Raw genomic sequence first — 23,530 nt, forward strand, 5'->3', positions numbered from 1 at the left:
ACATAGTTTTGATCGTGATCAACCTGCCATTTTGGGTGTGCGCTGGACCAAGGGTGCACCTTATGTTGCTTACCTTGATTTACATGGTATCCGGTATAACTGCAATGCAATTATGGGAGATTCACTTCTGAAAACATTTATTACGTTTTGATTGTGAGTGAGGGAATTGGGGCATAGATGTTTGTTCTTCCGTCTCTCCATGACAAGGTCATGTTTTTCATGTTTACGTTTTTATTTGCACTGCGGCTTGCTGGCTTTGGATTTACCACATCAATCTAAAAATTAGTTAATTAAGCGTTTGCCACATTATTTTCTCTTGAGCTTAGTGTAATTCTCTGATAATGCAAGTGGAGTAGTACCCTTTCAGAGGCGTGGATAAACAATAGGTGGGCTGGGTGTATACAATCCAGAGTTCCCACAAACACTGAGCCAACATTCATAGATTTAGGGCGGGTGACTTTCCATGAAATATGAGCAACTTTTTTATTGGTGGTTTCGAAGTGATTTTCAGAGTCGGCACTTTCATGGGGCTTCTGAGAGGTCTAACTAGTTGATCAGCAATGCCTTTTTCCAATTGGTTCTAGCCAAACTTGGCATAGCATAGGCTGAGCAGTAAGGTGTAATCTTGGAAGACAAGAGTTCGCTGTAGAGGTACATTTAAAAACACAGCTCTCCAGTATTCGAGGTACTCGCAGATGCATAGAAACATTGCTTTTTTAATTTATTTATAATAAAAGGAAACTTGTGCTATTAAAAGTGAAGAATACTATGTCAACAATTATATTTAGTATTTATTTATATTGCACACCTAACCCCTAGAGGGGTAGCAAGGCGCAGAGGCAACAAGAGGTTTGCAAAGCTTGATTACATACAAGAAATGAAGTCCAGCCGTGGTTACAGTGCTGGACGCGTAAAAAGAAACCATGCACGCCGATGAGGCATGGGTTACAGAAATATACAATATAAGTAATACTATTTCTGATGTTTGTTAATCTGCTTAAATCACATGCTGTGCATAGGTCCGACATCCAGTGGTCACTGCGGCGTATTGGATTTTGTTTTTCGTAGTCGAAAAAGGGGACGTCGACAAGGCGTGTCTGTAACACTATCCCTATAGTGACGTGCGTTGTACCCACAATCCCTCACGCGCCGAGGTCCCTCAGATTGTTTTTTTCCGCCCAGCTTCTGATCGCCTTACGCGGAGCTCCTAGAGAGACATTGCAAATACTTAATACGGACCTCGGTCCTTAATTATACTTATTATATTGTTAAAGATCCCTCCCCTCGACGTTAGCTGTGAAGCTGTTTCTCCGCCGAGCAAGTTTTCGACAGAGGGGAAGAGACGGAGGAGATCCTTCGGCGCTGCCGAACACGTGGCCTGGCCTCGCCGGCCAACATACAGTAGGGAGAGTGGGGGTTCGAACTTTTATCTTCTCTTTGAGAATGTCTTTCTTTCTCCCCTAACTTTCCCTTGGGGTTATCACCAGTTATTATTGCCTCAGCTATGGAGAGGACACCTTTTAAGTTTTGCCCACGCTGTAGGGGCAAATACACTTGGAAGGACAAACACAAGCTCTGTAATCGTTGCTTGCCCCTCGATCATAAGGAGGACAGTTGCGCGGCCTGTAAGCTCTTGAAACCAAGAACTCTTAAAGAACGCAAAGTTAAGAGGTGGGCGGACTACGCTATGTCGAAGTCAGTTTCCTCACCCGCCGTTACAGAAAGTGACGAGGAGGGTGATAACTCGACGTCCGTTACGGAAGTCATTAACCCCCAGAAGGAGCGCTCGTGCTCCTCGACATCCGTCCCCGGCCCCGACGGGCTCGGCTCACGCCCTGCTTATGGGGATGAACACCCCGGCGACAAGGACGCACATAGACCCCATAGGCCTAAGCACACAACCCACGGCTCTTCTTCGTCGAAGACGAAGGGGACGCAGGGCACTCCGGCATCTACCTCAGACCGTAAGGGTCTCAAGCCCCACCCGCAAACGCAGCCGCGACCAGCGATTGGGCTTTCATCAAACACGGGCGCTACCCCAAAATCATCCGACGTAACGCTCCATAGAGCGGCCGTCGAGGAACAACGCGTAACGCAGGCAACGTCGACACCAGAGTCCTCTACTGACAAACTCGTTGTCGAGAGCCTGGCGAGAATTGTTTCCGAAGACAAACGTAAGCGGACGACGAAACAAAAGTCGAATACCGCACAAAAAGCTATGGAAACGCCGAAAAAGCACAAGAGTAGGCAGGAACTGCCCCCTTCATCTAAGGGCACTTCTGAACTACCGGAGGGCTTTTCAGAGGGCGACGGAAACCTTTCTTCGACGTTGTGGGAGCGTTCTAAGCGGTTTGAAGGTGAAAACACTGATTTCCCCCCTCTAGACTATTCAGGGGTCCCCCATGAGACCCTTGAAAGACTCCATTCTTGTATGGAGAAAATGGAAAGGTTTTTGGGAAACCAAAACCCACCCACACCCAAAAGACCAAGAGAATGGCCCCAGGACGACCCTAGGGTCAAGATTCCTAGGCTGTTTCCCCCTTCCACAGACTTATGACCTCACTGAAGAGGAGCAATACCTCCAGGAAGATGAGTGTTTGGGTGGAGAGGAAGAACATGAAGAAGAGGGGTTTGAAGAAGATCCTTACACTAGTGCAGGAGCTTTCAAAGAAGATACAGCTACCTCGCAGCCCTGGCAATCCCCATCAGTGCAGCCTTGGCAATCTCCATCAGTGCACTCAGACCCTGATGTCTTTCACCCTTCTCCTCCCAAGGATTCACCTATTGGAAACACCTCTCCCATAGATGACCAACCTTCACTTAATGCACTATTGCGCAAGGCAGCAGCGCATTTTGAAATAGACACAGGGGAGACTCTTCCGGACATAGACTTTGTAGAGAAAGTTATTAAAGAAAAAGCCCCTGTTAGTCAGTCTATTCCGCTCCTGGCTTCTATAAAGAGAAGAATAACTCCTTCCCTTTCCAATCCTGCCTTAGTCAGAGGGGTCAACCCTCGGATAGAAAAGCTCTTTAGCCCTTAGTCCTCTGACCCTTTGTACATCAGAGGACATTCTATTCCGGACTCCCTCGTAGTTACTAATACAAGGAAAAGAGCAGGGGTACCACTATCCACTAGTGAGGCACCACCTGACAAAGAGGGCAAGAAGCTCTATGCACTTGGGAAGAGAATCACGACGTCCGCCGCCTTCTCAACTAGGATTGCAAATAACAATTCCCTACTAGCTAGCTACGCAGATGCACAGTGGAGCAAGCTACGCAGTGAAGCAGAGGACGCACCAGAACCCCTGCGTTCACGCCTGTTAGCTACAATTCCACAGGGAACTCTTGTAAACCAGGGCATCGTAAAGAACTCCTTAGATGCCGCAGAGACGGCTGGCCGTTCCCTGGTTCAGGGAATACTTCTCAAACGCCATGTCTGGCTGCGCAATTCGGGATTTAACCCGGAAACCCAGGCTTCCCTGATAAATAAACCCATAGAACAAACACATCTGTTTGGGAAAGCAGTTGATGAGGCCCTAGAACATGCGAAGAAAGAGTTTGATACCATCAAGACTCTTGACCAAATTTCTAGGCCCTCTAAGAGACGTGGCTATGGCAACAGACACTCCTTTCGTGGCCAACGCCAGCAGCAAAACCAGCAATTTTACTCTGCTACCAACTGGCCCTCTAACCAGGGTAACAACACCCAGTTCAGGCAAAGAGGCCAACGCCGTGGCAGAGGAAAAGGTCGCTGCTCCAGCCCCAAAGGTTCCACGCCCAATACCAACAAATGACCCGAAGATTCGGGTCCCCTCCCATGCATCACCGGTCGGGGGCCGGCTAACATCGTTCCTTTCAGCATGGGAGGGAATATCGTCAGACCGCTGGGTATTATCCACCATAGCCCACGGATACTGCATCGAATTCAACGGTTCCCCGAAGTACAGACCCCCACGGAACCGACGCATGACACTGGAACACCTCACCATTCTTCTTCAAAAAATAGAAGAGCTACTGAAAAAAGAAGCTATAGAGGCTGTCCCCCCTATCTCAGGTAAAAGAAGGTATTTATTCAGTGTACTTCCTTGTACCCAAAAAGGACTTAACCATGCGCCCTGTATTAGATCTGCGCCCAGCGAACAAGTTTACGAAACCCCAAAAGTTTCGTATGGTGACCTTGCAGGAAGTAATCCCACTCTTATCACAAGGGGATTACATGACAACACTAGACATGAAAGATGCATACTTTCATATTTTAATGTTGCCAGCGCACAGAAAATACCTCAGGTTCAAGATAGAGAACAAACGCTACCAGTTCAGAGTACTACCCTTCAGGATAGCATCTGCACCAAGGGTATTCACGAAAGTACTGGCAGTGGCAGCGGCCCACCTGCGCAGGTTATCCATCCCGGTATACCCTTACCTCGACGACTGGCTCATAACAGGGGATTCTTACGAAACATGCTTCTCCAATACCCAAAAGACCGTAGACCTTTTGTCCCAACTGGGCTTCTCCATCAACGAAAAGAAGTCCAGCTTAGACCCCAGCCAAATCAAACAATTCCTAGGGGCTCTAATTCGAACAAAGGACGGCCTCGTCTTCCCCTCCAACGAGAGGGTCCAAAACATGCTGTTTCACATCCCCCATTATGTGGCGGGTCGAGAGGTGACGGTACGCAAAGCAATGCGCTTGCTAGGGATGATGGCGTCATGTATTTATTTGGTACCTCATGCGCGCCTGCGCCCAATGCAAGAGTGGCTCTACAGCCAGTGGTGTCAGGCCAGTGGACAATGGGACGATCTAGTGGTGGTCTTGCAGGCCTTGGTTCTCTCGCTACGGTGGTGGACAAAAGAAAACCTGTTATTAGGGAAAACTTTTGCCACACCCGCAGTGGAAGCCACTCTAACCACAGACGCATCCCTTACAGGATCGGGGTCTCACCTATCCCATCAGACTGCTCACGGAGCGTGGACTCCGAGCTTAGCATCCAAGCATATAAACCTGCTGGAACTACTAGCGGTGTTCATAGCACAAAGCCTTTCAGGAACACCTACAAGGAAAGACAGTGATGGTCCTCACAGACAGCACCACAGCCATGTACTACCTCAACAAGCAAGGGGCCACTCCCTCCCCAGGACTGTCCAAGCTGTCCCAGAATATATGGAAGTGGGCTCTCAAACACATGTTCCTACTATCACAACATGTACCAGGGGAACTCAATCTGCTAGCAGACAAACTCAGCAGAGACCTCCCCCTGCCCTCAGAGTACGAATGGCAATTGCACAAAGACATCGTCTTAGACGTCTTCACGCAATGGGGATTCCCGGAAATAGACCTGTTCGCAACTCTGGAGAACTCACAATGCCAAAGTTACGCCTCCAGGTACCCACAGAACCAGTCCAAGGGGAACAGTCTGTCGATTCAATGGTCAGGGAAATTTGTTTACGCCTTTCCCCCGACTCCCCTTCTCAACAAAGTGGTGCACAAGATGCACCAGGAGCAGGTTACCATGATACTAGTGGCCCCAATGTGGGCCCGGCAGCCATGGTTCGCTCACTTGATGGAGATGTCCCTATCTCCCCCAGTGAAACTTCCCGGCCCGTACAACATGCTGTCCCAGGACAAGGGCAGGACACTGCATCCATGCCCTCAGGCCATGAATTTAGCAGCCTGGCTCCTGAGATCATAGAATTTGGACATTTACAACTCCCGCAGAGATGTATGGACATCCTCGGGGAAGCCAGAAAACCTAATACTCGCTACTGCTATTCTAGCAAGTGGAAAAGATTTGTCATCTGGTGTAGAGGTAAGAGCATCAACCCGGTTGACTGCTCTCCCACTGACATTGTTCTGTACTTGACGCATTTACTGGATTCAGGTCTAGTGTTCAATTCCATTAAAGTCTCCCGTAGCGGCACTTTCTGCATACACCACTTCCCAACTTATTGTCGTGGTGGAAGATACCAGTTATCAAGGCCTTCATGGAGGGGGTAAAGAGAATACACCCTCCGATAGCTAACCCAGCTCCCGGATGGGACTTAAATTTGGTACTTTCTAGACTCATGGGCCCTCCTTTCGAACCCATGCACAAGGCAACTCTTAAAGACCTCACTCTTAAGACTGCTTTCCTAATAGCTATCACCTCCATTAGGAGAGTAAGTGAACTACAGGCTCTTTCTGTACTAGACCCCCTTCGTAACAGTTCACAAGGATAAGGTGGTTCTACGCACACACCCAAGGTTTGCACCAAAATTCATCTCGAAATTTCATGTAAACCAGTCAATAGAACTACCAACGTTCTTTCAAAACCCTTCCAGCTTGGGATAAAAAAGTCTGCATACACTAGATGTACGCAGAGCTGTCATGTTCTACATGGAAAGAACCAGACCACTGAGAAAGACTAATCAGTTCTTTGTCTCTGTGGCAGCAGGAAGAGAAGGAGATGCAGTTTCAAAGTCCACTACATCTAGATGGATTGTTCAATGCATCACTCTCTGTTACACTCTTGCTAAGAGAGAACTACCCTTCAAGCCAAGAGCACATTCCACTCGAGGCACTGGGGCTTCCATAGCGTTCATTGCAAATGTTCCCCTTGAGTCCATCTGCAAAGCGGCTACCTGGAGTTCTGTGCACACCTTTACAAAACACTGTCTAGATGCACACTCGAGATCTGACTCCCAGGTGGGACAGGCAGTATTAAGACATCTTTTCTCTACTGTTCCTTCTCATAACCCACCGCCAACACCGGGTACTGCTCGCTAGTCTATGCACAGCATGTGATTCTAAGCAGATTAACAAACATCAGAAGACAATGCATTACTTACCGTAAAAGCATTTCTGATGGTTGTATCTGCTTAGATTCACATGCGCCCACCCTTCCTCCCCGCTCGGATGGAAGGAACATAGACATCCTTTTCTATATTTTCTCTCTCTTCTGTACTCACTCACGTCTAGAAGGCTCCCTCAGGGCAGAAAAATACAAACAGAGGGACCTCGACGCGTGAGGGATTGTGGGTACAACCCACGTCACTATAGGGATTGTTACAGACACGCCTTGTCGACATCCCCTTTTTCGACTACGAAAAACAAAATGCAATACTCCGCAGTGACCACTGGATGTCGGACTTATGCACAGCATGTGAATCTAAGCAGATACAACCATCAGAAATGCTTTTACGGTAAGTAATGCATTGTCATATAATCGGTTGTCTCAACTACACTGAGCAGTTGACAACCTAAATGTAAATATTTACAATCATAGTGTTGGACCATTAGGGGAGCAAGAGGTCGTTATGTGTCGTGAGTTTTGAGCCAATGGATGGTCTTAGTTCTGAATAGGCGGTAGGGGAGGTCCTCCCTGCAAGGTGGTGGAAGGGAGTTCCAGTATTGTGCTGCTTTAACAGGAAAGCTGTTCCCACCCGACATGGAACGTTTAAACCTGGGCACCAGGAGGAGATTGGAATAGGCCATTCTAGGGGCGAGAGGAGGTAGTTCTGGTGAATCTAGTGATAAGGTATTGAGGGGCTGCTTGGTGGAGGCATTTGTGGGTCAGGGAGACCGATTTGAGGAATATTTTGTCTTTGGTGGAAAAGAAAGCCAATTGACAGACCTTCTAGTATCAGAGATGTGGACTTTCTTTGGGATACTGAGGGCTGCTTTTAGGGCGTTATTTTGGAGGATCTGAATTTTGTTGGTAATATATTGGTTGCATCCTACATAAAGTGCGTTGCAATAGTCCAGCTTGGACAGGATCAGAGCCCTGGCTAGGGTGATACAGTGAGACTGGGAGAGAAAAGGTTTGGCTGCTCTGATGAGTTTGCATGTATAAGATGTGGCGGATGCCATAGCATTAACTTGTTTTTTAAAGGTAAGAGTGGAGTCTAGGTAGACGCCGAGGGTTTTGACCTCCATGGCTACCGTGATCTTATTATTGTCAATTACGAAGTAGGAGTAGTTTTGGTCTAGTTTAAGGTTATGTGAGGACCCTAGAATGAGGAGTTCTGTTTTGTCGTCATTCAGGCATAGACCGTGTGAGGCCATCCATGCCTGGATGATTAGGTATACTTTGTTGAAGAAGGCCAAATCCTTGTCATAATCCCCCGTCAACGGGATGAGGATCTGGGTATCATCGGCATAAACTAGTGTAGGTGATACCCAGACCTTCTAGATCATCAAAGGGGCTTTGTGAAGATGTTGTACAGGGTCGGGGAGACGCGAGATCCCTGGGGCACTGTAACGCTCACCTGATTCCCGTAGAGGCGCCGGTCTTGACTGGGCGTATACCGTATCTTCAAAGGTGATGTGTAACACACGGCTGGCTCTTTGGGCTGGACCTCTGTGCACTGTATGTCTGACTCGAAGGGAAAGATGTCTGCAGATAGAAAATATGGGATTAAGGAACTGGGTTATTGAATGTCTCTTCTTCCCTTTCTCTTCTCCTGCAGAACCCCAAAGGTTAACGCTCTCACCTTAGGTAAGTGAACGCCGTGCTCTCCATCTGCCTCGGGGCAGGGTGCTGTAACCAGTTTCTTCACTGGATAAGGGGAGCAGGCCTCTTGACTTCAGAGGACTGCTGTCCGTCGTTTACTGCACGAACGGTAAATTTCGAGTAATCCTAGTGTCTTTTAAGTCTTTAGTAATGATGTCTCTTGTTTTCCAGGGTTCCGGCGATGGCGGATGACGGGCTGAAGTGAGTTGAAGTGAGTTGAAGATGGAGCCTGTGTGATGAATAGAAGCGCCTGGAAGCACGTAAGTAAGCGCTTGTTGCCTGCTTCACGATGCGCTCTAACTGTCTTTTTATTTTGCAGGTACAAGTTCGGAGGGGCTGCAGGGTGCCGGAATACCCACTGGGTTAGATGTGGAAAGGAGTAATGGCACGTGAGTATTAAAGTTCCCCAATGTCTTTAAACGCACCTTGTTTTGTCTTTCAGATGCGGGATGCAGCGCCGAAGACCTCCGGAGCGCACGAAGAGTAGGTAAGCCTTTGTCTTTCAGATGCCGGAATGCAGCGCGAGGCGTTGGTGACAGCCGATGGACCAGGTAAGTGAAGAGCTGTCACTGAAGACCGTAATGCTAACCTGTTCTTTCTTGTCTTTATAGGTGTTGCTGAAGACTGGATTCGGGATGGTAAGCCTTTTTCCTTAGGCCCAGGATCAGATGCAGAAGACACGATGAGCGTTCTGCTGCAGAGGATGCAGAATAACGCAAAGCAAGATTCATCCATCGGGTGTGGTTTAAATAGCCTCCTGTAGTGCTTAGGTGTCTCCTTCCACAGCCACGCCTAGGTAAGAAAAGAGTTCCTGCTTTCCAGAAGAGTTCCAGTGTTCTGAATCTAGGGAGTGGCTCCTGCCCCACCCAACAGGAAAAGTAGTTCCAAACAGAAGAGGATCAGAGGCTCAACTGGCAGGCAAGTAAGCAGCATGGTCTGCTGCAGGTAAGTCCACCCAAGCATTATGAGCCCGGCGCTTCCATCGCTGGGACTGGGCATATTTATGAGCCTGGTGCCACTGGCGCCAGGACTGGGTCCAAAAGGTCCCAATTGGGACTGGTTGGCACTCGGAACCTGGGTTATGGATCTGCTTCCAAGGGAGTTGGGAAAACCCTGACCTTTTGGAAGCAGAGATCATGACAGGCACGCCACAGGTGATGGATGTTGGGCTGGCTGCTGCTAGTAGGGAAAAGACTCATCGTGCGGTTGTTTAGAAAGGATTGGATCCAGTCAGTTGCCTCTTGAGAGAAGTGGGCGGCTTTTTGAATGTGGTCGCATAGGATCTCGTGGTCGACCAGGTCGAAGGCAGCCGAGAGATCAAGAAGTAGCAGTAGTGCCACCTTACCCTGATCTCTCAGCTCACCTATCTGTGCCTTAAGATCTATGCGGTTTCGGTGCCGTGTTGAGGCCTGAAACCAGATTGTCTGACACCTAAGAAGAGGTGGAAGTGCTCAAGGTAATGTTGGATTTGCTGATATGCTATTTTGAGGATTTTAAGAAGGAATGGTACTGGGGTGGTAATTAGTGGGGGTAGAGGGGTCTAAATTCGTTTTTTTGAGCAGGAGGAGGACCCATGATTGTTTCAGATTTTTAGGTACGCTGCCTGATGTAAATGACGCATTTATTAGTTTGGTAATGGTGCGAGAGCGCGAGCCGCATACTTCATCAATTGTGCGGGGCATAGGTCCCCATGGCAGTTCGAAGGTTTGAGGGTGAGAATGACCTTTTCTACCTCTTTGGTGGATACTCTGTGGAAGTTAAAATGGGGAATGTGCACAGGGGGTGTGTCTGAGTTGGGTGTATCTTTTTAGGGGTGGGAATGCTGGGTTTAGTAGAAGAGTCCTTTTTAATGTTTAGCTTTGTCTTGAGAGAGGAGATTTTGTTAGCTAAGGCATTTTGTATACCTGTGCACCAGTTTTTATCCTTGAGGCACGAGTCAGGAGCTTGGATGGGAGATTCAACCTCTTTTAGTATTGTAAAGAGCTCTCTGGTGTTGGATTTGGCTTGTGAGATTCGAGTGCTGTAGGACGTTTGTTTGGCCAGGATGATTTCTTTTTTATAATGAGAGGCTAGTCTACTCAAGTTTTTCTTGTTGTTTTTCTGAGGGAAGTGATCTCCAAATTTTTTCGCAGCGTCACTTTTCCTGTCTGAGGGCTTTAAGATGAGGAGAAAACCAGGCGTTGTCTTTTCTTGGTTTGCTCTTTTTTAACTTCAGTGGGGCTATGGCATCAAGAGATGAGGGCATGACTATTATATTTGTCTACCATAATTAAGGGATCTAAGTGGTCTGGAATGGCATTCAAGGTCTGTGCTATTAATGGGATCAAATTTTCGGGGGTGATCTTTTTATTTCTGGTCTGAACAACTGGAGCTATATGGTCAATTTGCGCTGGTGTCGGCTCTGGGGTGAACGATATCAGGTGATGGTCTGTCCAGGGCTGTGGAAGTATAGAAGAGATCAAGACTGGGCAATTGTGCACGGCTAGCCAGTCCAGGGTTCTACCTTTGGTATGAGTGGGCTCAGTGATCCTCTGGGTAAAGCCCAGTTCCTCTAAGGTATTATTAATTATTGTGGCGTTAGCATCTGCGGGGTCACTAAAACCAAGGTTGAAGTCTCCCAATACGATGCTTTGTGAGGAGTTCTTGAGTTTATTTGATAGGGTCATTTGAAGAAGACCTCACAAATATCCTAAGGGTCCAGGTGGACGGTAAATAAGGTGAATAGAGCTGGATTGTGTATTAGATAAGGTTAACTTTGCAGTTAAGGATTCACAAGATCCTATGTTGGCTGGTGACTTAATGGATAGAGGGAGTTTGGTTTTAGCTATAATGGCAAGACCTCCACCTCGAAAGGCGGTACGATCGAGTCTTAGTAGCGTATAGTCATCTGGTATGGCTAACATAATTGCAGGGCCTGCTTTTGGATGTAGCCAGGATTCGGTTACGGCTAGGAAGTCCAAGTCTTCATTGTAGAGTAGGTCAGCAATGTCTGTAGCGTGGGCTACCATGGAGCAGACGTTTATCAATGCTCCCTTGGTCTCAGGTTGTACTGGTTTTAAAAGTGATAATGTGGGTTTGAATGTCTTTCTGGGTGTGGATATGTTCACGATAGAGTCTACTGTTTAGTTGAAGAGGGTGCTAGGAGGGGCTGTTGGGACTAGTAATAGCCTTGCTGTGGGCTGATTTGGCTAAGGGGTCATAAAGCCTTGCACGTAGTTTGAGGTTCCTCTGGAGGACAGTACAGGGTGCAGAGATCATATCAATTGGTTTGTGAGAATTCGGTGGGGACTTGTGTGTAGGTGAGTTTGATATCATGGTCGGGTATTGGATATTCATAGTATAGAGAAGTGATCTAAGTATCACAGTATAGAGCGTATGGAGATACATTGTGTACGTCGATAGGATAGGATGGGAGCGGGGTGGTTATTGGCAGTTAGCATACAGTCGTGAAGTACCTGGGTATGAAAAAGCAGCAGTATGAATGCAGGGGCAGTAGCACACCACAGAAGGGCTAAATGCAAATCGGGGCGCAATGCACCTCTAGGCTAGTTGATGCTAAATATAGGTACATTTGGGTGCGATGCAGCCATTGAATGTCGTAGTACACCTCAGATAAAGTACATAGTATAATAGTGCTGCTGAGCAGTAGGCGCTAAATGATGCAGTAGGGCGAGAAAACCATTTATAGCAAGACATGCAGAGACATCACCCACAAGACACATTAGGCATTGGGAGTAGATGAGTAAGGGGGAGTATGACGGTGCACGTGATTCAGGTTAGGGCATGGTCATAGCAGTTAGGCTGCATAGGCAGTTCATTTTAAGAGTGGTCACACATGTGTACTGAGGAAGGTTTGGGCTACTGTGGCAGTGCAGTGTCTGAAGAGGGATGGAAGAGTACCTTGTATGAGGAGGGTCAGGGGGTCTGGCAGACGGCAGTCACGGCACCGAACAGGCACAAAACAGGTGCTGGCCTTGCCTCCCGTGGGCCTTGGAGTGAGTGGGCCGGCTTCGCCTGCTGGTGACCAATGGGAAGGGATATGGGCCCGTAGACCAATCAGCTCACCGCAGGGACCTGGATTCAATTGCAGGTATTTTAGGCAGTAAACTATCGGCCATCTTAGAACGCTGGGTACCTCGTGTACCTTGATGGCGGCAGTATGCTCAGAAAGGTGGTTCAGGATAAATAAACGCGCAAATTTCGTTTTGCAGGCTCCGGAATCAATGCGTGCTCATTAGGCGTAAAATTAAGGATTTTCGTACGATTTTTGCACGGTTGAACGGGGGGCATCCACGCTTACCATTAAAGATGGTCAGCAAGGCTGGGCAGCTGGTATGCTCCCTGGGTCCACTGCTCCTGCAGGGACATGACCTGGAGCTCCTGCTCGACAGGTGGGTGAAGGGGACTATATACTTGTTTCTGTATACACTAAAGGTAATCTCAAGGGGGGTGCCACACCACTTTAGAACTAGTTTCAAATACTAATGCAAAGCACAAGAACTACTGTGTTAAGGTAAAGTGGAGAAAATAGAAATGGGTAAGCAACAAAAACCATTTCCTCATAATTATACATTAAGGAATTAGTCATCATAATCCCTATTGACCTACTTGTACCCCTTAAATACATTGGTGTGCCCCCTGATCACGCTCACACCAGATTAAATGCACCCCTCTAGGGAATTAAGACCACAAGTCTATTTTGCAAAAGATTAAAAAAATTATCTGTACAGAAGTGAGGATTGGCAAAGAACTCTGCTCCAGAGCTGTATATTCTGTCTGTCCAACCGCTCCCAGGTCCTGTAGACTGGTGCTGGGCCTGGAGCTTAAATACTCTTGACTTGGTTACTGGATACCAGCAGAGCTCATCCAAAACTGTTCTTGCCCTTCAAGGGATTCTGCAGTCTCCAGTGTTGCATGACCAGGTTTTCATTTAGACCAATCCTGCTTAACATACTGCTGCTTCTGCAGGAATACATTGTAGCTTTTGCTTAGCATAATTTGCTGTCATATAAACATTCATACATAACACATCTTCCTGCCATTCTCTCAGCACTTCACCCCATATTCTTATTTCATCTGGTCCAGTCATTTCTAAATAATGTTGCATTGTGTGCATGAGCATGTACGTTCTCCTATTCTTAGTCTGCATGGACTTTTGATGGCCAGGAACAGCCACTGTGTGCTCTGTGAGAGCTAGCCTCTGTGACACAATGCATGTAGTCTACTTTTAGCACAGGCTGCATTCACCTTGTGCTTTGAGCAGAGCTAACTACAATTCTAACAGTGTTACAAATATAGTCCTCTAAATAGTTATTTGCACCTCTTGTATTGCTTAGAAAATAGTTAAACCGGAGTCTTGCCTAATTCTAAAGCACATGGGGAAACTTGGGAATGAAGGAAAGCACTAGGCTCCTTTCCAACGTCCCCCCCCCCCTTTGTTACTTCTACAGTAACAAACTCATCCCCACCTCGCATATCTACAACCCTAGAAATATTAGTTTGAGTTTTGCTGTTTATTGTATGGCAAGGCAAGATGTTTCAGATCCCCCAATTGATACCATCATATTTGCACTATTAGGGACTATAGGAACACATCATCAGTGACCTCATTGGCACGTGCTGAAGAGAACCAAGAAGAACCAGTATTTTTACTGCTGCCTCCAGCCATGATGAGACCGAATCAGAGGCAAGCAATGGCCAATTTGTATTCCGAACTCTACCTGCAACGCCTCAATGACTTGGGATAGAGAGACATTCTCAGCATCCTCCGGGGGTATGAAAGTGCAGCAGCTGCTTGTAGCCCAGGAGCCAGAAAAGATGAAAAAGAAAGTCTCTGAGCTAAAAAGCTGATATTAGTCGGGTATTCCTCTGAGCAGCGCGGAACAATCTTTTGAGATAGTTTGCGCTCTTCTTTCTTACCTGCCATTGAAATCTTCCTTTTTCTGGCAGCATACCAAATTCTTGTGTGATCTGCAAGCTCCTTTCTGCTTCTTTAGGTGCTAGTGGCTGTTGGCACCTTGACAGGCATTTCTTCTCTCTTCAGGTGTTCTTCGAGGATTACTAGTAGCACTGAGTGCAGGGTGGCCAGTGAATTGTCCCTCCAAGGTGGTAGGAGGTGCAGGTAGGCTTGTCGGCCACAAACCCAGTAGTAATCCATCACCGCTGCTGTACCTTTCTTCATACCAGGGATCACAAGAGTGTGGTTGCGCCACCAGGAACTGTTCCTTCATTGCTAAAATAAAGTTCAAAGTTTTTGTCTATCTAGCTGCACTGGCTTCTTCATTGTTGCAATCCGTGTCAGCCTTGTGATGTTTTGGGACCATATTTGCGCACACATAGTTTCTTTTTGGGATATTGCTTCTCTGATGCACTCGAACAGCCCTTCTGCCAGGCTCATCACTGTGGTGTCCTGCCATTTGTCATTTGAGTAACCTCCCAAGGAGAAATATGGCACTTGTAGACACTGGCAGTATTTTGTGTTGCCATTGCATAACGCTGTGTCTAGGTCAATGCTCCTCAACTTCACACTATGTTCCTGGAATGTGCCCTTTATCCTGTATAGTGCAAGATGTACCAAGCATTGGGCCTCTGTAATTGGGACTGAATGTGGAACTAAAACCTTAGGAGCCCCTCATGCGTGCGGGATAAGTGCACACATGTAACAGCTTTCTGATTATATTCCTTCCTGCAATGCGCATATCAGAGTACCAGCTATTCAATGTTTCAGCATTCTGGACGTCAGAAATGGTGTCAAAGCCCAACCCCTTATATAAATCATACGTCATTCATACTTCCTGTTCATTCGTCTAAGAAAGCTTGTAGGGGTGGCCAGCAAAAAGTGAGACCTTTTTGTGATTGTGTTTTTGTTTCACAGATATATTTATAGTAGCATTATTTTCCAACTGTCCATTTCCCCCCTCTTATATTGCCACCCATATAACAAACCTACCTTCATCCACCCAAACAACCACAACCAGTGTCATACAAAACATAGTAATAAAGAGGCACTACATAATTTCTAAAACAAAGTAATGTATTAACTTTATCCCGACTTAACTATGCCCTTCACTAAACTTTTGTCTCGGGTGCTCTTAGGACGTCCGAGAGATGCACCCAATATCCAACTCCTTCATAGGGACGGCGAGAGGAGCACAGAACACCACCTCATATGGACCTTTAAACCTGGGGCTGATAAGTTCCCCAGATAATAATGGTCCAGTTGTAATATGGGTAATCGTGTGTATGGACCGGTGGTCACTATTTCACTCCCCCTTTACCACACGCCACTACGGCCCCTGTGTGCTTCCGCCACGTCCCCTAGTTAATTATTTATGACCCTTGAACATATGTCCTCTCCTTCCATCAATGCATGAGCCGTTGTTCAGAGTAGGAAAATAAATAGAACTCCTGTATATAATCCGGAGTTTCTAAACTATTTGCACCGCCCTGTCTTAAGTCCTCAAATTGTCTATTCATTTTGTCAGTCCATTCAAATGTAATTTTGTCCTCTGTCCTTCCCTGAAAATGTTTAACAATGGCCTTGCGTAGACTGCGTAGTCTAGGATCCATGCCCTGCAATAATTACATAAGCCCAAATAACTGCTACATTGCCTTCCCAGTACTGAGCCTAGGGGTGGCGCGTACTACGGCCGCCCTATCTGGTAATTATTTTTCCCCATTACAGAAATGAGTTGTCCAAAGTATAGTCCCTCCAGTTGGCTGTATTGTAGCTTCTTTTTATCAGCCTTTTGTACCCTTTGTGAGCCAGCAATTGCAATAATGCAACAGAATCCCTCCTGTACTGATGTTTATTTTCACTACATACCAACCGATCATCCACCTACTGGATGATTGTGCTAATCACCTGAATTCAAGGTTATCTCTACTGGGGCACATCTCTCAGTAACCCATCATGTGGATTAACAGTCCATAATTGTGCTGGCACATAGTGCATGTCCTCCTCAAAAAATAAAAACCTCTGTTACCACTGCCATCAGGGGGCACTGTACCTCCCTATGCTGCACCATGATATCACAAGGGATGCAGATTCCCAAAATCTCAGTTTTGTTCACTGCCCTCAAATAACTCCTCAGTCACTTTCTTCAATTGTACTGTCGGGTCTTTACATAATATTGTGTGCTAATCGCACTCGTCCTGGTCGTTTCCAATCAGAATTACTTTTTCTGACATTACTAGTCCTTGTAAATCTAATGACAATATTGTCCCTGCCACCATCTCGGGTGGCACCATGGGTTGGAAAATAAAATCTGTATGTACTCGCCAACACCTTGTCACAATTTAAGGCACTGCATTTACTAATACCTTAATACCATAACATAAAAAATATATCTGGGACCACAGGAACCCCATGTACAACAGACTCCCTTGCTATTGCACTGATTATTACCATTGATTGAGTTACACACATCCATGGAGTGGAACACACTACCCCTTGATCTGTGAATAAGTTATATTTATTGTACTGAGCAGTTCCTACCCAACAATCGCACTGGGGAACTCTCTGAATATAACAAGGGGGCTCATACTACCTCCCCTCCCACTTTTATATCCAGCTCCTCAGTGTTTGGAAATAGCCCTAGAGAATCCCTGCATTTAATAGTTTTACCTGATAATGGAAAGTTCCCCTCCATGATGCATGATTTAGTTGCACCTGAAACTACCATAAATATAAATTGCCTATTTCTACCTCCACCAAGGGCTCCTCTTCAGGGTGTGCGGTTATCAATAGGATTGGACATGCAAGTGCCTTCTGTGGGCTGTCCTAATCAGAATATGTATTTGTCCTGGGCAATGAAAAAGGGCCGCCCGCGTCATTTTAACTCCTTGGAATGGGGCTCGTGTTCCCCCTGCCATTCTGTTAAACTATGTTCCCTCACCCTGCTGTAGTTGTTGCCCTTGCCTGACAGACCCATAAGGGAACTGATTTGACCCCCTCACCAAATTGCTGTTGTCTCCTTCATTGAGGCCCTTGGAATCCCTGCACTGGAGGTGATGGCCCATAACTAAATCTCATCCCAGGCCTGTTCCTGTATTCCCTTGCAAAATGCCCCCATTTTCCACAATACCAGCACTGTGATGTTCCCAATCCTCCTGCCCGAGGCGGTATCCTCCCAAAGCCTCTTGCTCTTGCTACTCGAAAGCCTCCTTTTCCCCTTGGTGCTCCTTCATAATGCCACTGTGGGTTGAGGTACTGTTCCCCTCCCCCCCCCCCCACCCACCCCATTGTCCCTGTCCTCCTTCACCCCATAGTGCTGAAGGTGTGGCATTCCCATTTTGTTGAGTATCTCCTGTCCTTTCCCCCTGAGCCGGTGCCTTCATTGGTGCTTGAAAGACAACCTTATTTAGTTTCTTTTCCACAAGTTTTGTCTCGTCAATTTGCGGCTTCTGGACTGTCTCCCTGTCCTGCTCCTTGATTCTCTTAAATTGTGGACTATTCTACTTTGTATCTCTGCCCACCCTTTGGCTTTAATTCCCACAATTGTATCTAGTGCCTTCTGGACCTCTTTTGGTACTGTCTCAACTCTTCAAATTTCCTGTAACTTAAGAATAAACCTAACTGGGTCCTCATCGTCCATTGTGCACTGCATTAAAGTATGTCGGGGGTATCTGGGTACACCCTTCGTAGGGCAGCCCATACCCTTACCACCTCAAAGGCTGCTCCATCATGTTCATGATCTGCAAGACTGACCCCAGCCCTTGCCCGTATGTCCCCCAACTATGGTGACCAGTAAACCTAGTCTCCTAATGCTAAGGCTACCCCTGTTTGTTTTTCAACTTCATAGATCCATTTACTAGCTCTGTTTATAAGCTGGGGGAGAGCTTTAATCAAATTATTTTTGTCCATTTGAGGCCATGGCACATACTGCGTTATCCCTACTCCTTTATGTATTAGAGGCATCTGCATATCTATTTTGTTTTCTATCCCTTTAGTATTCTTCTGATCTTGAACTACCATGATTAAATCTGGTCTGTCCCTCTTCACTGCCTCTTGTGGCAGGGATGGGTTTCTCGCCACCTCCTTCTTGCCCTGCCTCTTCATTATGTCTTCCTCCTTGATTTTCCCCTTGTTTGTTCTACTTCTTGTCCAGGACCGTCCATACCCTCTGCCCATCAATTTTTTCAACATAAAAATGTCTTGTTGCCCCAGGGTTAAACCTAAACAAAATAACTCATGACTTCCAATCCCCTGTTTTCTGTACCAGTAACCTTCTTTGTGGTGATACATCTTCAGGTTCTTGTAACCTGACCAACCTTTCCTGCAATGCTCTTAACTCGTCGTCCGTCTACTTGTGGACCCTCTGGGTATACCAAGGCTATGGGCACTTATTGATAGGTTATATGGAGGTACAAAAGCTCTTGAATTCCTCCCTTACCCCCCACCCCCCTGTCCCCACCAGTTGCTAATCCTGATGATCCTGTTGACACTCGTTACCTCTGGAGGCTTATAGACTATACCCTACTACAGGTTTAGGCATTGCGGGGTATATCCCCTTACATTATATCTCCTTATTTATTTTCACCTTCCTGATCTTCCATATCCTCAAATAATTGCCAGAGATCTAGAATCTCTTCTCTTTTTTTGGACTTGTTCCCTTGATATTTTGCTGCTACAAAGATGGACATTTTTTTCTAGCATGTTTCTGTTATGGGAGCTCTGACCAGGAGCAGGACACCCCCCCCCTCCCTTCCTTTGTTTCTATCAATTGTTTATTCTGTCACAACACAGTGGCAGAGACCTATGCATGTGTTTTATTGGAGTTTCTTCCTCCATAATGTTGCGCGCATCCTTAATGCTTCACTTACACCCTACTGCTATGCTGCAAGTGCTTCAAAAATACAAATCAGCCCCCCCAAACCCCCTTACTTTTTCTCACTTTGATTTCACGCAGACACACACACTCACTCATTCACCTTCCTTCCTTTTATTCACCACAAAAGACAGCAGGAGAAAATATACAAAAAATAGACTACCATCCAGGCCCATTCCATTTACCGAGCCACTGCTGTTGTAATACCACTTACTGCTTTTATTGTCATAAAAAGAATGTTTGGTACTACCTTCTCTACCTGTTATGGCTGAGGATCCCTTACCTCCCAGTCCTTATAAGCTGGGGGGGGATCCCTTTTATCTCAGTCTTTTATATGCTGAGGTTCCCTTTCCATTATAAAAAAACAGAAATGCGTGACAATTTCAATACATAACCCACCTCTTATCCGATCTACTCCTTAAACGCATCACCTGAAATACTATCCTAACCAATCCGATCTCTTCGGGTAGGGCTTCCCTCTGGAACAGACTCCCGCCTCTCTCAAAGTTGAGCAGGACCATCTAAGGTTCCGGAAGCAACTCAGACCTTTCTTTTCACTTCAGCTTTCTCTCCTTCGCTGATGTCCCTGTCTGCTGCGCACTCTGGTTACCTGGCCACCCACTGAACTTGCGGAACCAGACTCCTGCACGACTAGTTGCCCCCGCACTGCCTCTGGTCCTCCCAACCACTTGAAGGACTGTATCTGCAACCCTACAGTCTCTTTACACTTATGAGCCACTTGCACTTCTCCCCCTCCCTCCCACACTTGCGGGATCTGAATGACACCATGCCTAGTAAGTTTATTTTGTCGTCTTGCTGTCCCCCTTCCTGGTCTGGTTGTGCCTAGAACCACTTGTGTACAGGGGTGTTATTAATGACCTATCATATCTGCTTAGAATCTCATGCTTAACATAGGCTGACCTCTAGTCGTAGGCACCGAGTAGTAGAAATGTTTTTTTCCAAGTTCGAAAAGGGATGTCAAATGGGCGTGTTTGTAATATCCCTAGTGACGTCTACTGTACCCATGATCCCTCATGCGTCGAGGTCCCACAGATTTATTTCTGGCTCTGTGGTGGGACGGGTTTAGCAGAGTCTGTAGCAAAGCTACTTTTCAGAGTTATTTACTTATAAACGTATTTCGAAGGTTGCTCTTCAACAGACATCTCGACTAACAACTTGAAGGCTGACCGATTACGACTGCCAAGTCTGACAGGTGACTGCTTCGTCCTACACCAGGCTCTGGCCTAGCAGTAGGGAGAGTGGGGGACTGATTACATTGCACGTCAGAGAATGCATATCTCCACTACTTGCATATACAGCATTTGTCTAGCTGCCTTTTTATAATTCATTCACCATGGAGAGAACGCCCTTTTAAATTCTGTTTCCCAGCTGCAACAGAAAAGATCCATGGAAGCACACTTTTGTGTGTAACCACTGCTGTCACTGAGACAACCAGTGGTGCATTGTGCATCTTGGGAGTTATTTGGGCCTAAAACACCCAAAAAACGACTCACAAGCCGTGGGCGGCCCATGCGATGATTGCCAAAATCCGAATCCCCTGCTGGCACCTTAAGTCTGACCTATAAGGCCAAGGCACAGTGGTGGTTCTGTTTCAGAGGCCAAAGACGTTTCGAGGGAACCTTCCTGCTCCTGCGTGTCAGTGCCCAGCGCGCTATGTGGAAAGCTCCTGGTGACAGACGCAAACATAAGCAGCCCACCAACCTGAGCCGCATTTTGTCAGATTCGTCAAAAGAACGTTGCATTCTGGCAGAAGGCACCTCATGGCCTAGAGACCATGCGGCCAAAAAGCCAGATGTGCTTCCACAACTGCAGTTGGCGCAAGGCTAACAAATAAATAATCATTGTTACAGACACCCTTTTTAAGTCACTCGAAGGGTGGTTCACAGACGGCGAAACGCATGTCAAGCAAGCGTGGATTAATGCCATAAAGAGACATACATACTCCTGTCCCTGAGAAAGTGCCACATTATTTAGAGGCTCACTGCCCTTTATCACATCCTCTCCAGAAGAGGCCTATAGAAGACCCTAAGGCTATTGTTTCCCCTACCCAAAACACCCAGAACAGGAACATGGTCAAAGGAACGGTTTGAAGAAACAATGGACGGTATCTTTCGTAGATTTCATGAACAAATAACCAATTAGACAAGACAATGGATTTAGAAATGGGACAACCCTTAGCAAAGGTGGCCAGCATCACCCACACATACTGTCCTAGAAATCCCTCGTGACTCTTTCCAGGGGGAAGATGAGGCAGATCAGGATGTGTTGGGTCGACCAGGATGATCCAGATTTTACCATTGACACTCAAGATGTTCCACACGTGGTTTCAGCTCCCCTAGGGACGACAATTGGTATATATTGATTTATTGAAGAGGGCTGCACATCATTTTAATATTCACACCGAAGAAACAGTGCATAGCACTGATTTCGTGGAGGATATTTCAAATTAGAAAGGCTGTTAGACAGGCCATTCCTCTTTTACAGTCAATAAGAGGATTGTCCCATCACTTACTCTGGCAGTTAGCTCCAGAGTTGAAACAATCGGCAACTGACCCTCTGTTTATTAGGACATGCTAAACCTGATTTCCTGGTGGTCACCACCACTAGAAAAAGGACTGGCGTTCCACACTCCAGTTCTGAGGCTCCTCTCTCAAAGGAATGAAGGAGATGGTATACCTTAGGGAAAAGAATAATTAGCTCTGGAGCATATATTGCACGCATTGCAAACAATACCACACTGCTTGCAAGCTATAACACTGAGTGGGACGAGACACTAAAACATCTTGATTTTGTCCCCGAACAAGTGAAGTCTCACCTTTTTAAAGATCTTCAGAGGGAAAATAAGTAGCCCAAAACATTAAAAAAAATATATTGTAAATTCAGCTTCTGGGAGTTATTGCTGAAGGGACCCTGCTTAAATGACATTCATGGATTCAGGTTTTAAACCAGAGAGACAGGCATCTTTAATCAACATGCCTATTGAAGATTCAGTTCTCTTTGGAATGGCAGTTGACTGTCAACTGGAAACTAAAAAGGAGCCTGAAAAATTAGACATTGGGTCAAATCTCAAAAATGTTATCCCGCAGGGCACCTTTAACACATGGCACATCTTTTGGAGCCAAGGTTATGCAAGATCTGGTCAATTGGGATTTGGAGCATCCACCTCTTCCTACTACAAAGCTCAAGGTCAAACATCCTCTCATGATTTAAACCAGCAAAGATGATTTCGTAGAGGAAAAGGTGAGGCAGAGTTGCAGCCTCTATAGGCTCAACTCCCATGACCAACAAATGACACTCCAGTTCATGTACTCTACCATGCGCACCGCGCCCCCACCCGGTAGGTGGTAGCATATCATTGTTCACCCACACGTGGGAGGGGAGAACATCAGATCGCCGAGTGCTCACAAATGTGGAAAAAGGTAATTCAATAGTATTTCTGTAAACGTCATGCCATCCTCATCCTCCTCCTCCTCCTCCTCTAACAAGAACAATGTCATCAGAACATCACTTAATTCTAGAGGAGGACATTTTAACATTACTGCAAAAAGGAGTGATAGATGGTAGCACCTCTGGAAGACCAAGGTATTTATTCAGTGTACTTCCTTGTTACAAAGAAGGATGTAACAATGCGCCCACTCTTAGCCCTGCACACACTTATGTCGAGTCACACAATTTCAGGATGACTTCTGCAGGAGGTAATCCCTCTGTGACAACAGTGGAATTACATGGCAACATTGGACATGAAAGGTGCATACTTTGAATCTCAGTGCGCTGGCAACATTGAAATATTAAAGTGGGATTACCAGGACTACAAGTTGAAAGTCCTACCATTTGGCATAGTTTCAGCTCTGCTAGTGTTTACAAATGTTCTGGCACTGGTGCCCACACACTTACAGAAGCAGTCCATTGCAGTGTACCCTTACCTAGATGACTGGCTAATAACGGCGACACACCACAGTTCTGTCAACAAAATATTCAACAATCGACCAACTGTTTCAATTTACTTTTTCCATCGAGGAAAAAGTCAAGCCTACGCCCAGTCAAGTTAAAAAAAAAAGACGAAAAAAATGTAGGGGCACTAATTCGAACAGAAGATTGCCTAGTCTTCCCCTCCAGCGAGAGGATAGAATGCATGCTATTTCAGATCCCCAATACATAGCTGGTCGTCGGGTAACTTTGCAAAAGGTGATG

At 46.4% G+C, this 23,530-nt stretch overlaps 1 protein-coding gene across 5 annotated transcripts in view; it reads left to right on the plus strand.

The window, feature by feature from the left end:
• The window catches only part of PRPF40A (pre-mRNA processing factor 40 homolog A), a 1,435,679-nt gene that overhangs the window by 84,830 nt on the left and 1,327,319 nt on the right, over positions 1 to 23,530 (plus strand). The gene's annotated exons all lie outside the window — the stretch shown is intronic.

This window comes from Ambystoma mexicanum, chromosome 9 (assembly GCF_040938575.1).
Source record: "Ambystoma mexicanum isolate Mex_15411 chromosome 9, UKY_AmexF1_1, whole genome shotgun sequence".
NCBI lineage: Eukaryota > Metazoa > Chordata > Amphibia > Caudata > Ambystomatidae > Ambystoma > Ambystoma mexicanum.